Here is a 13467-nt window from a genome sequence, read left to right as displayed (position 1 = left end):
ATGTTTGGCACTACAATTCCTTTTTTATAACATCTTGTTTAAGAAAATTAAATCCAATGTTATTTAACAGATTTTAAATATTTACACGATCATCGATTAATTACTGATCAATCCACGCTTCCTTGAAATCCACCGATACCTTTTGCACACGATATAAGTTCGTTACAATTAAGAAACTTAAGTCAAACGACATAAAAACAGACGGTATCGTCTGATTTTTGGTTAATTAACTGACAACATGGGTTGCGACATATACCCGTTCGAACGAAAGTCTGGTTTTTACGTGATAGGATGTTAGGTATCACAAAATCTTCTCCGTAATGACGAGTTTTTAAGATTTCCACAGTTTCCTGTTTGGCCTTTCCTAGGGACTAGAGATTGACATCACTGGCCAACGGTGCAACTGCGATCTTTCCTTTAGTACATTAAACGCGAAATTTTAGCCGAGTTACGGATCCGACCTCATCATTTTGGAGAAATCAACACCTCTTAGTTCGATTGCTCTGTTCAGAAAAACCAGCTTCGACGAGCCGCGATTTAAGTGCTCGATAGATCGATGTACGGTTTTCTCGTCGTAATTAATTTTGCTTAAAAGGCTACTTTTTGCGCGACAAACGAGTATCTCCGCGAAGAGCCACGATAAAATGTCATTTTAATGGCTCGTGCTTGGCCATGAATCGACTTGTAGCTGTGTTTTTTGCGGAACTCATTGGGGATATTAATTGGGATGGTTGAAGCGTTTGATATAATTGGGCAAAAAGAACAGAGAATATATTACTTGTCATTTTTTTGCTTCTGATAATATCTGGAAACGTAACGATTTGAAATTGATACTGTTCTTGTTAAATATGTTTATAAATCCAATTTTTATTCTTTTCATAATAAAATATTCGTAATTCTAGAGGGAAAATATTATTTTCATAGATCACGATGCTTTTCTATTGCATCGAGATAGAGAGACGATTTTTCTAACTCAACTTAAATTTACGACTTCGTTATACTCGTATCGTATCTATGTTTCATATTACATAAGCGATACAATTTTTCGACACTTTTTCGTGATTCGTTTATATTTATAATTCGTGACAACTCTGATAAGACGGTAGTAACTCATTGATTCGCGCTGAATCATTAATTTAATAGAAAACCTAAAATTTCTGGCGTTTCGCAATCATTGCGAAATAATCAATCTTTTTATTGTCAGCTAGAAGTTCGTATTCAACTAAGTTACACAATTGAAATAACAAAATGTTAAAGAAAAGACACATTATGTTGTTAATAGATAAATCTTAAAAAATTTTTCATGCGACGCCCTAAATTTTACCCTTAAACAGCTGTTTATATTTAAACTTCCAGTCCAGCTCCAAAATAAACGTAGATAAAATGCAGATATCAAAGTCCAGTGTCGAATTTGAAGAAGATCGATAAGAAATTATCGGTTTCACGGTGATATGCACCTTCGAAGAAACAGTTTCCAGAGGATACCAGTTACCAACGTTTTATGATAACTAAGGGATTATCACAGTTGGGATTTCATAACGAACAACGTCTGAGCCAAATTAAATTTGCGCGTGATCGATAATATCCTCAGTTAAAAAATCTTGACCTTCGATAGCGTTCATCGAAGGAAGTCTCTTGTCGAATTCCGTTAAACTCTCTCGGCGTGGCATTCAATTGATTTCCGTGCGAGCATTTGGATTTGTGTTCATATGTGGCGGCGAATTTATTTTGAGCGGAAATCCATATCTCATGATCGGTCATTCACTTTTATTGCAAGTTTTTCGTCAAGACTTGTAATTAAGATATGACATTATACGACATTTCATTTTATTTTCACCTACCAATATAATCCATGTACTTTAAACCGAGACCGAATTATATCTAAAATTCCAAGATAGGGTTCAAGGGGGGTTTTTGACCCGGCAAGAGAACAACAGCCAGGTTCAAGGACGATAATTTTATGGTTCATAGGATTATACGCCTTGGATGATCTCTAATCCATCGTGACGTAACGAAATTAGAAAGGAGAATGACGTCAGCTTTAACAATAATTCTTTTTCAACTTCTTTTTACCATGATTTTTCGATGGCCACGGCGAAATTGTGCCTTACCAAGCTCCAATAAATCTTTTTGCTACTTTTATTCGGTCGATACGGTGGCTTGATTAGTCTGGCAATCAATTGTACGAATTGGATCGTTTTCTCAAATACGTTTTTTTTCAGAGGAATCAAAGCAATTTCTTTTGATATTATGATATCTGTTATATAATAGATAACGATCTAACGATATTTTTGGTGCTTGTTATTATGCACGTGTTTTTTTCTCCAGGTGTATTTGTAATCGTTTTCATTGAAATTCTAATCGTTTCTTGCGAGACGCGCGTACATTAATCTTTCATTAATCGTTTAGTCGTTCGTAGTTGGCATTGACGGTTGTTGTCAGTCTGCGTATCCACTGTGTTATACAGTGATGAACAGAAGAAAGGAAAGATAATACTTATATTCGAGAATGGATGACTCCATAAAAATAGATCTGTATTCATGAAGTTTTAAGGTATGGTAAAAGTTCTTGCACGAAGATAAAGAATATCTACACGCTGTTTAAAAATATTGATGGTAAAAAACCTTGTGAATGAAGAAATTTAAATATCGTATATCGAGCTTTTTGTGAAATATTTAATTGAAACAAAATATTATACGTAGTATGTAATTATCATCGTATTATATTCCCAATGTTCTGATTTATCTTACACTCGGGTTATTATAATATGTATTACTTGGTATAAAGTATCTATTGACTTTGCAATAATCTTATTTTTTATATACTGACGTAAAAGTATAAATTACTGGCAAATTGTCTTCTCGAGTATGAAGCGATGACGATATTGTTTTATAGCTAGTGCAACATTTCCATTTAAGTAAAGTTTTTCTATTATAAATATCTGTTGAATATAAAAATTGTTCTATTTTTTATTTAAACCAGTGCAAATAATTTCAATATGATGTGTGAAACAACGAAAAATGGACGAGGGGAACCACAAGAATTCCATCGCGAGAACTTCTCACGTTGTTTTCATCGAGTTCATTCATTCGCTCATTCACGCGCATCAGTTGCAAACTCCCCACCGTCACTTTATCTTTAAACAACCAGTCAAGTGAAGTTATAAACAATTATACCTCTCGTCTGGCTACTTGCCTTGAGTCAAGCACAAAGGAAAACCAACTTCGCGCATCTTTTTCTTTCCTAAAGAAGCAGTCTCAATGAGGCAAGCTCGGATATAAATAAGTAAATGACCATTATTCGCACAATTTAATTCTTCAGCCACTAATAGGCTGGATTTGTTTAATCTATTCGAGCCTGATATTTTTAAGTTATAATTAGAAAACGATTTCCGGGTTTTTAATTTTTCAACAAATCTGACTGTGAACCATTCATTTCTTAGCTTTATGTTCCGTCAATGATAGGCTTATTACATTTTATCTTCGCGCGATTTTATGGCTCCGAATGTTTCTTATGGGTCAATTGGTATTAGTATCTATGCAGGATGCATATACTTCCAATTAAGAATTTTAAGTTAATAATTTTTCATGTCCAAAGATTTTGGAATCCAATTTTTATGTGACGGGTATTTATAAATCTAGTTTATATTTATTTCACTTCCAAATGTTAAATAAAGAAGTAGTATTCGATTAAAGGAACTAAAGCGTTAAAATCATAAAAATCGTCTAGACCATTATGGTTCTCTCGATTATACTCATTCGATAGGAAGCCACTGTACAAGGTTACGAACAAGCAAAAAATCGGTGATCGTAACTTTTTGTCGTAATACAGTTGCAGAGACAGGGTCTCGATCGCGATCGTTTTATCGTTCGAGAATATTTATGCCAGGGATTTCCCTTGCGAATTATCGTTGCTGTGACAACACACGAGTCGATCGTAATCGTCTATTCTCGCCAATTCAGCCATGTGTGTGTCGTTTGCCGGTGTTCTGCGTAATTAATTCCAGTTACAATACATACGGATAATCGGTGTCAGCTACCCTGGTGTATGCGTAAATCATACTTCGACTGTATCACATAATTGAACATAACTCCGGAAATGTCATTTTCAGATCGTTGCCTGGCGCTTTGTCAATTGGAAGTATTATTTCTGCGGATATGGATCGAATCAATGAACGACGTAACTTATTGCGAAAGGGTTAATCACCAAATTCAAAAAATAAATAAATTTGCAACGTGTATGTACATATGATGGTTATAATTAATGTTTTATAATGAAAATAAATACATATATCTAAATATGTTTCCCTATCAATGAAAACCAAGGACAATCATGTTAAAAGTACTTATATATTTTTTAATTTTGGAAGAATTTTCTTTTGAAAGAAATTTACGAACTACGGTTGAAAATGCGATAGGTACTCGGTAATGGGCGAGTCGATCGAAATTGTTTTCAACTTCCTTCGCGTGTTTCTTTTTAAATGGTAACCGCCCTCCACGTGGAAACGGCAGAAAGACGATTTCGTATTCAGGAATCCAGTTCGATACACTTCCATGAACGAACGAAACGCGCGGCAATATTAATACGCTCGAATGTCACAAGATTATACCGTTACCTGTCATGACATTCTGCGCCGATCCGCATACTTCTCGTTCAGATAATTACCATCCGAGGCGACGTGGAACGAGCCGCGAGCATAGAACTCATCGGGGCCAACTTAACGAAGCCAATCGAATCTCATTCGACACCGTTTGGTCGATCGACAATGTAGAAAAGAAGGTCCGGTCTCAATTAACCTTTGCTTTCTTTTTGTTCCTGAAACGATAGCCCATCGAATAACGGTAGAGAAGTAGTTTTTCATTTGGAACGTTTAATCTGCGAGTATATTGTTTGTAATCGCATGGCAACACGTTGATGACAATCACGACGACAGCACAGATAATTGTATAATACTTGATGCAAAAAGAAGAAAAAAGTAGAAGAACGATCGATTAATCTTCTTTCTTCGGAGCAATTATGTGTATTCTATTATGTAACGCGATTATCAGGAGTTTATCTACAGGGCAGTGATGAATTACGTGGAATTAGATGAATAGAAAACTGAATAGTCGGAATTAAAGGATTTAATTGATGTTTGTTCTTTGAGAAATCGATAACGGAAACCGACTTGCTCTGCGGTTTCAATCAGCTGGGGAATTAGATTTAATGAGAAGCAAAAATTAATAAGTTAAATCGTAATCTTCATACTGTGCTTTTGATTCGGGTTATCGAGACTTCTCCTTTCTGATAATCGGGAGAATTAACCATTTCTACCTAAACTTTGAAAGTAGAGGAGAAACATTGATGAAAAACAACGTAGCATTTTAATATAAAAACAATTATGCAATGGATATTAAACTAGTGGACAGAATTAACCAATTGCAATTGTTTAAGTAAACTTATAAATGACACGAATAACACTATCCTCACGAATTTTTAGAACATTGTCAAACAACTTGAGAAATTTTAAAAATAATTTCAGAGTATGCTTTTCACTGAAGCTCCAAGTACTGGCGTGTATGAAATGTGATGTTAGTAGTCAGATAATTAATGGAAAATAAAGCGAACGTCAAAGAGGCTGATGTAAATCTTGCTACGAAGAAATGATAGAAAACGATGTAAATAGGAATCGTCGATTACAAAGATATTTTTCTGAAGTCACGTAACCGATGGAATGAATTATGTCTTTGAATCAAATCGATTATCTGTAGACACGGCGAGAATCAAGAAATAATGTTCCATGCGAGATTCAATTATTTTAGCCTTGATAATCGATCGTAAATTTAAATAATAATATTAAATCACGTAGTCCGTTTCTTAAAAATTCTCGCAGCATCGAAAGAAATGTTATATCATCGACATTGAGAATCCACTTCAAAAAACACGGATTCGTAATTTCTTATAAATTATACACAGTCATATAAATATCTTTTAATTTTCTATCAATCAGAAGCACTCGTAGAACATACTTTTTTCCAATTTCACATCACTGAAATAATCGTTGAACGAAGCATTTTAAGTGAATTCAATTTTCATTATACAAAAAATTTAATGAAGGTCTGCATTGTTTTAATTTGTCACGTTATAGAAATCACTGAATTTTACTCACTAGAATTTTAAGATTTGAATTATTATTTATCATAAAGGGTTGACCAGCATCGTGAATGCCAATGTTTTTCTGAAGTGCTGAATGACGAAAACACTGCTTGAAAACTGAATATTGTCTTAGAAATCTCACGTGACTACGCGGGCGGTCGAGTACCTGAAACGGACGTGAACGACCGTCGCTCTGAAACACGTGTACCATCCATGACAGTTGCGTACTATCTAAGATCATCGTCCCTCACGATCATTCTACCTCCCATTTCTCTTAGAAGGAGGAGCAGAATTTTTTGCGTCTATGAACGGTCTGGTCCTCGACTTAAGTAAGGAATTGAAAAGCGATAATTCCCACATACATTTCTCTCGATTAATTTTAGAATTTCTTCGTCTCTTTTACAATTAATTTATACGGTGGTATTTCTATGGTATTGAATCAGTGAATTTCTACATCGAGTTTCGATAAGCATTTTGTAGTTTATGGATATTTTAAACAACAATATTTCTCGAGCCTGACAATAAGTCATCGATTTACATATATACATACATAAGTACGTTTATTTTCTGTTTCCGAGAAATATTTTTTCTACTTCACTTGCATCTTTTCTTAGAAACGATATTTATTCCTAGATTCTATACTACAGACTATGTGATTGTTAATTTTTACAATGAATCCCTATCTATTTGAGTATCACCAGTAATATCTACCTTGAACTTAAGCGCATAATTTATGCACACAACATGACTCGAAGTTATGAACAATAGCAAAGAATAAATTCAAAATTCTTTGAAGTCGGATTTGCATAGATTTTTATATAAATTTTTCATTCATGTTCCTTCGAATTTGCAATAAATGACTATTAATATTCCAAGTTTATTTCAATTTTCATGTTAACTTCTACAATGCTCTTGCTCACCTTTCCAGGCTTTTCTGAAAGGACTAGAATACTATGACATCAAAAAAAAAAAAAAAAAAGAAACGCATATTTGTCTTTTATTCTTCGCAGCTATCCCTTTTCTCTTCCTCGATTACAAGGACGAAAAAATTCTTTTCCCTAGCAAGAGCTTTATGAGAATCACATAGATGTTACCTTAATTATTTTCAACTGCCCCCAGCATACCGTACGAACTCAATTATGATCGAAACCCTCGATACGTCTCGATTATCGATTCACCACAATCTATAACGTACGAACCTCGGTGACCTTACTGCAAAACCTTCGACACTTTTTAATTGTAGGTTCCTAAAACTGGTGTTCACGATACTCGTATCGAACCGCTAACTAGATCACATCAATAGGATGTCTGGCTTAATAAAATTAATCTAAAATCAAAAAACATAATACACGGGTATCTCATTTATAATTCAACCATATAATCCAACTATGCTTAACTGTTCTAATGTTATTTCCTAGAAATAAAAAATTATCTGTTTCCCAACTAAATTAACTTCAAATTTTGTTACAATACTCATAAAATACTAATATAATATTAATTCTGTTACACTAATACAGATATGCATATCATTCACAAAACTATAAACATCCACAGAACTTTGTCTCATTTCTTCTTAAAAGTTGTTTGTAGGAACCAAAATGAATAAAGATCATTCCGTATGTACAACGGATACGATAAATAAGAGCAATAAGCGAGTAGACGAGAAAAATGGAGTACAAAGGAAAGACACGGCGAAACAAGCTGGTCGACACACATAAAACAGGAATAAAGAGAAACAGGTGAAAGAGGGCTAGAGGGAAGAAACGGCCAGGAACAGAATCTGAAATCAGAGTTCCTAAGTAACTTGTACGGAGTTGCGTGTATACGAACCTCTTGAGAGGTGAAATTATGCTCGAACTGGCGCATAACGATAATGTGCATAACTTATGCGCATATAATGCGAGTATGCCGCGCGAACCATCGCATCGTAGCGTTGCACCTTCGTGGCATTGCTATATGGAATGCCGCCACGGTAAACTAACTAAAGATTCCGAATGGTAATAATGTTGACTAAACACGGTCGCGGGAACGGGTCTCCTTATTCCTGCATCTTTCTTCGCTCAAGAAGGAATCCACACCTACACATCTGGTGGCTATCAATGTTCTTTCGAACTTTGGAATATAGACGGTTTTAGTACAGGCAATTCTTAACGGTTCGCTTTATAATTTGTATAAAAGAATTCTTCTTTTGTCAAAGTAAGGCTAATTTTATGAGTTCTAAAATGAGTAAAATTTTGGAATGAGACAGTGAGAAAATTGAAAAAACTGAATAATTTAAAGTCAGTTTAACAGACGAATGTTATTAGTTAACTTGATAAGTGCATAATTAATTTAAGATTCGATACTGAATCCATTGAAACAGGATAATGATGCCGAAAACTCGAATTTAGATTACACGTATTCGATGTAGCAGAACAAGGATCACATCGACAAAGTTGTGTAACAATATAAAACGAAATACCCGCCTGGTGATTGAAAAATACGGACTAACAAGGCGATATTCGCGCTAAGAACCGTAAACCCTTTCAAGTTCTCTGCATAGTTAAACGACGTAGTTGCAGACATTAAATAATCAAACGTAACTGTGAGCCTATTGCAGTTCCTTATTCTCACGCTTGTCTTTCGTCGAGTTCACCAGCGAGACTTCATTACAATGCTACTTCGCTGCATAGAACAAAATAGCAAAAAGATCATACAATTTCAAGCCGATCAAGATAGTGGGATAGAAATTCTTCCCGATATGTAAAATACATTATTGAGATATTTCTAATTTATAATATAAACAATAGCGCGGGGTAATAAAATAAACCGCTAGATAAGGCATAATAATATCTCAGAGAGTAGATATAAACGTCACTTGAAAGAAATAATTTTATATGGATATCGGTCGTATACATTATTAAAGAAGATATTCGAGATGTTCTTCAGTTTCAGAGCTATTTCACAGATAACGTGAATTCGTTTTGTTGAACAATGTTATATCTCACGTCGTTTTACTTCTTATCTAAAGACATAACGTTTTTAATATTTAATGTTCTGCACATCTTTCGATTCATAAAGTTTCATTGCTTAATTTTTTAGATCATATCATATATATTATAAACATATAGTATATAGTCTAAAAAAGGTTCTAAAACAACGATCGAATATTTCAAAGTATTCGAGTTGTCCGCGTTTCAGGAAGGATCTTTTTTATTTTACAAATTTGATCTCGTTAGAAGGGCACCTTGACCTGTAATTTGTAAATACAAGTTAGGCGGCGCGGCACGTCGAAAAATGGCGGAATCGGGAAGAAGATGAAGCGGGAAACGTGGTCGGCGAGAGAAGACAAATAATTAGGGACTTGTAATAGCGTAAATAGTAACATAATACCGCATAATGGGGGCATAACGCAGCTTCGTAATGCCGTCGGTGCATCACCATGAACAAGTTACGGCAGGTCTGGCTTTGTCCGCCATGAGCAGCCCTTAAGGCCGCGTTATTAAGCGTTTTATGGAGCTCGTCGGATCTTCGCAAGGCCCTTGTCCTAGAACGGCTATGTGGACGTTATAAATTTGACCTGTTGCCAGTACGAACATCCAGGTGTTCGTACCGGCTCAACCCGATATCGCAAACGATCCTCTCGTGTTTTTGCCATGGGAAAACGATAATATACCTCGTTTGTATGATGATTTTGCGTTTCTATCGTTTTTATACACGATTTACCACAGTGCTGTGATTAAAAAGAAGTTTTGAAGAAATAGAATAGATATTTTCATTTATGTTTGAATATTGGAGAATTATAAATGATATTTTAAAAGTTTACCTACGTTAAATAAGTTGTATTATTTTAATGGAAATTATTTCGCCTGTTCAAATTTAAGCTTTAGTTGTTTGAAACGATATTACAGTAATATTAAGATTGTCTGAGATTGTAGTGATACTTGGCTTGCGGAGACTTTGATGCGTGGATAGGAAAGATCGCCGCATGTATGTCCGAAAATAACATTTCCACATGCACATATGTATCGAAACAATGAGTCATAAGACATTACAACTTTAAGAAAACTCAAACATTTACTGCACCGTATACTACCTACAAAAATAAATTATCCGAATGGAGAATACCTGGCATTAGAATTTAAGCAAACGAACTGCCTATCGCCCACCGGAATTAGGTATATATTTTCTCAAGAAACAGGATGCTGCCTAAACTTCAAAGCTCAAGAAATGATACGCTTCTTCCGTTTACATATGGAATACAATTTTAACTGTTATCCTTTACATTTAATTAATACTTTGCAAGTTAAAAAGAAAAATTACTGTACATACAGATTTTATGATTTGAACAAGAAACGTCTTACAAAGAATAATAGAAAACTGTAAGATTTTAAAGGCACTTAAATCCTTTCAAACGAAACATGTTTCTCTTCAATATGGTTGAAGACGGTATAACGAGGAGAGTGCAACCACGCTATATGTTACAAGATTTTATAGGAACCATTGAAACTGAAACGTATTTGAAACCATATTCGAAAAACGGTATGTAAGACGCACAATAACGCACTCTCCAGCCAGTTTGTATTTAAAACCAAAAGTAGAAAAGTACTTCTCTTGAGTGATCGTAAAATCTCAAAAAAAAAAACAACAAAGCAAAATAATGTAGAAGCTACTCAAGATGATCGAGTACCTCGTTCCGGATAACTCGAGCATATTTGAGACAATATGTGTACATTGTCATGGAGAGAAAGAGAGAAAGAGAGAAAGGAAGACGAAAACCTAAGAAGTCAATATATTAAAATCTTATCTCGGAAAAATAGAAAACTTCTTCCATTGAATTTTTCAAACATTATATATAAGTTTCCACCTTTCTAGAAAATTTACATTACACTTTCTCTTAACAGGAAAATAAGTCTTTTTTCTCTGTACTCAATCTTCTACTTTTCTGGAAATTTAGCGCCTACCGTCAATCAATTTCATCAACTCTGTTACTTTCCTGGGAACTTTATTTTCTGCATTCATCGTTCGAAAGAAATGAGAAAGGACAAGATACAAGGTGGGAGATAAATCTTGGTAAAAGACGCGTGAACAAACTAAACGGCACCAGTGCCGCTATTACTTTACGCGAATCAGCTTGAACGTAAGCTTTCTGCCGCTAAAACGCGGTTCTGCGCACGCTACCTCGACCGCATAATCGAGTCTCGTTAATAATTGCCTCATTATTGCGCACCGTTGCGCCGCATCGCTTGTAGCCGAGATATTGGCAGTGTTCGCTATTAATAACACTTAGCCGCCCACGCATCGCCATTGTTGCGAGTGGGTCCCGCGCGTTACACGTGTGCAACGCCGCGATCACGGTGCATACATTGCGATCCAGCGTCGAGGATGCACACAGCGGTCCAACAAAGGCGCGAAAAGCTCGCGTTCCGCATAATCCAACGATTCAATTCTACCGATGCTGTGCAGGGGCCTCCGATCCAGACCGTATTCATCTGCCGCGCCGCGGGCCTTTCTTTCTATTTCTTCGCTCGTTCAGCAATCGAACCGATCGCCAAGGAATGCCACAAATCAGCGGAAAGGGGGCCGAGGAACGTCACCACTCGAATTAACAATCGTGAGAATAATGTAACGAGTCGAAATTGCTGTGTTTTGATAATTGAATATGCAGGATCGTTCTGACGATTCAAGTTTCCGCATAGATGCTATGGATTTTTGCGAGCATAATGTTATGTGTATATTGTAATGGCATCATAGTGTATCGTATTTTATTGAGGAAGTATTGTTCGTAAATTTATGTTTTAAGATATTTGAAATTTAGATTTGAAGGCATCCATAACTGCGTGGGTATTCACGAAAGAGCTTTTAGCATATACCTTTTTATTGTAATTGAAAAACACTAAATCTAAGAACACCAAGATTTTATATCTTTCTTAGCAAGGTGTCAAATGAGGAAAACATTCATTCAAATTTCCCTAATTAGCTCTTACAGATTAATACGAGATGAGCTCACCATATTTAAACGAATAAGATATAATTTTGCAATCATCGATAACTTACCTAAACCCAGTATCCTCTCGATCTACTATGTGCAATTTCACGAGATTTTGCGGTTTTCCACGATGCAGTCTTCGTTCATTATCTATAAATTTTCTCATTTTCACCCAATCGTATGAAACAATAGCTACTTAAACATCGTCCGGTAATCTTGTTCACCGCGCGCGTATATAAATAAACGAATACGATCATTAATTTTCTTAAATGGAGCAGTAGTTTGTATCGCGTAGTTGGTCGATCGTGATCGACTGTAAATCGCGACTAAGTTTGCGATACGTATCGATCGTAACGATCGTTAAATAAGAAAATCAGTGAATAAAGATTTGTATCGGGAAAAACCGTCTCATGAAGTCATGAGTCGTATATCTATTGTTAAAGAATCACGAGCCACGACGCCGATACAATCTACGACTTTTTATGCATTCCCCAACGTGATACGCGGTTTTTTCCAGGCGAACAAATATAAATATAATTCTTGAAAATTGTTCCGCCTGATTGACTTTGCTTTGTTCTCTTTTTCTTCGTTTCTTACCTTCTTTATCTATCCTTCTGTCTTCTGCCGTTCGGAGATCATAACTTCAATAGAAAAAAAGGAGCAAGACTCGAGAGCGAAAGAAAAAGATGTGTATACATAATAATGTGTATACATATTAAACGAGTTGCTTCGATGCTCGCCGAGTTCCGGATATAGGAGCACAAATCGTTGTTTACGATAAGATAAAACCTTGCTCTGCTTTTAAATTAACTACACGGAAGAATGCCGATCACCCACGTCCGCGGTAGAAAAAACCCGGGGAATCGAACGTATAACGATCGATACAATCGATACACATCAAACGAGCGCGTTTACTAAACGATTATTGATTCTTGATCAGGAAAAAAGAAAGAATAGTCCATGGATGTTTCGGTATTCGAAAAGTGACTACTGTTTCTAGTCTACGATCTTTCCTTTTTTTTCTTTTTTCAGTTCGGCGAGTAGTATGTTATTCGTGACGTATTTCTACTGGAGAAAGATATACCGTGTTTCTACAAATCGAAAAACTTTAAAGCAGACGGACTGTTTCGACTTTCGTAGTTCAAGTCAAAATTGTGTCTTCTTGCTGTCTCGTTTACCTTTCGAGTTGAAATTTCAATTCGTCCACTAATTTTAATTCAGCAATTGAAATCATCAAGTGATCAACCTTACCCAAATCACCCCAAAGAAAAATTAAATTTCCATGAAATCGAATTGAATTTTTTATCACACGTCACTTTCATCTATCTAACCATGATACCGTGTCGAGATAAAACGTTCGCCAC

At 35.5% G+C, this 13467-nt stretch overlaps 1 protein-coding gene across 3 annotated transcripts in view; it reads right to left on the bottom strand.

Annotated features, from left to right (window-relative positions):
* The window catches only part of Ets98B (DNA-binding protein Ets98B), a 65838-nt gene that overhangs the window by 21750 nt on the left and 30621 nt on the right, over positions 1–13467 (bottom strand). The gene's annotated exons all lie outside the window — the stretch shown is intronic.

Source organism: Bombus vancouverensis, chromosome 6 (genome assembly GCF_051014615.1).
Source record: "Bombus vancouverensis nearcticus chromosome 6, iyBomVanc1_principal, whole genome shotgun sequence".
NCBI lineage: Eukaryota > Metazoa > Arthropoda > Insecta > Hymenoptera > Apidae > Bombus > Bombus vancouverensis.
Note: the sequence above shows the minus strand (reverse complement) of the source record. Positions and strands in the feature narration are given on the sequence as shown.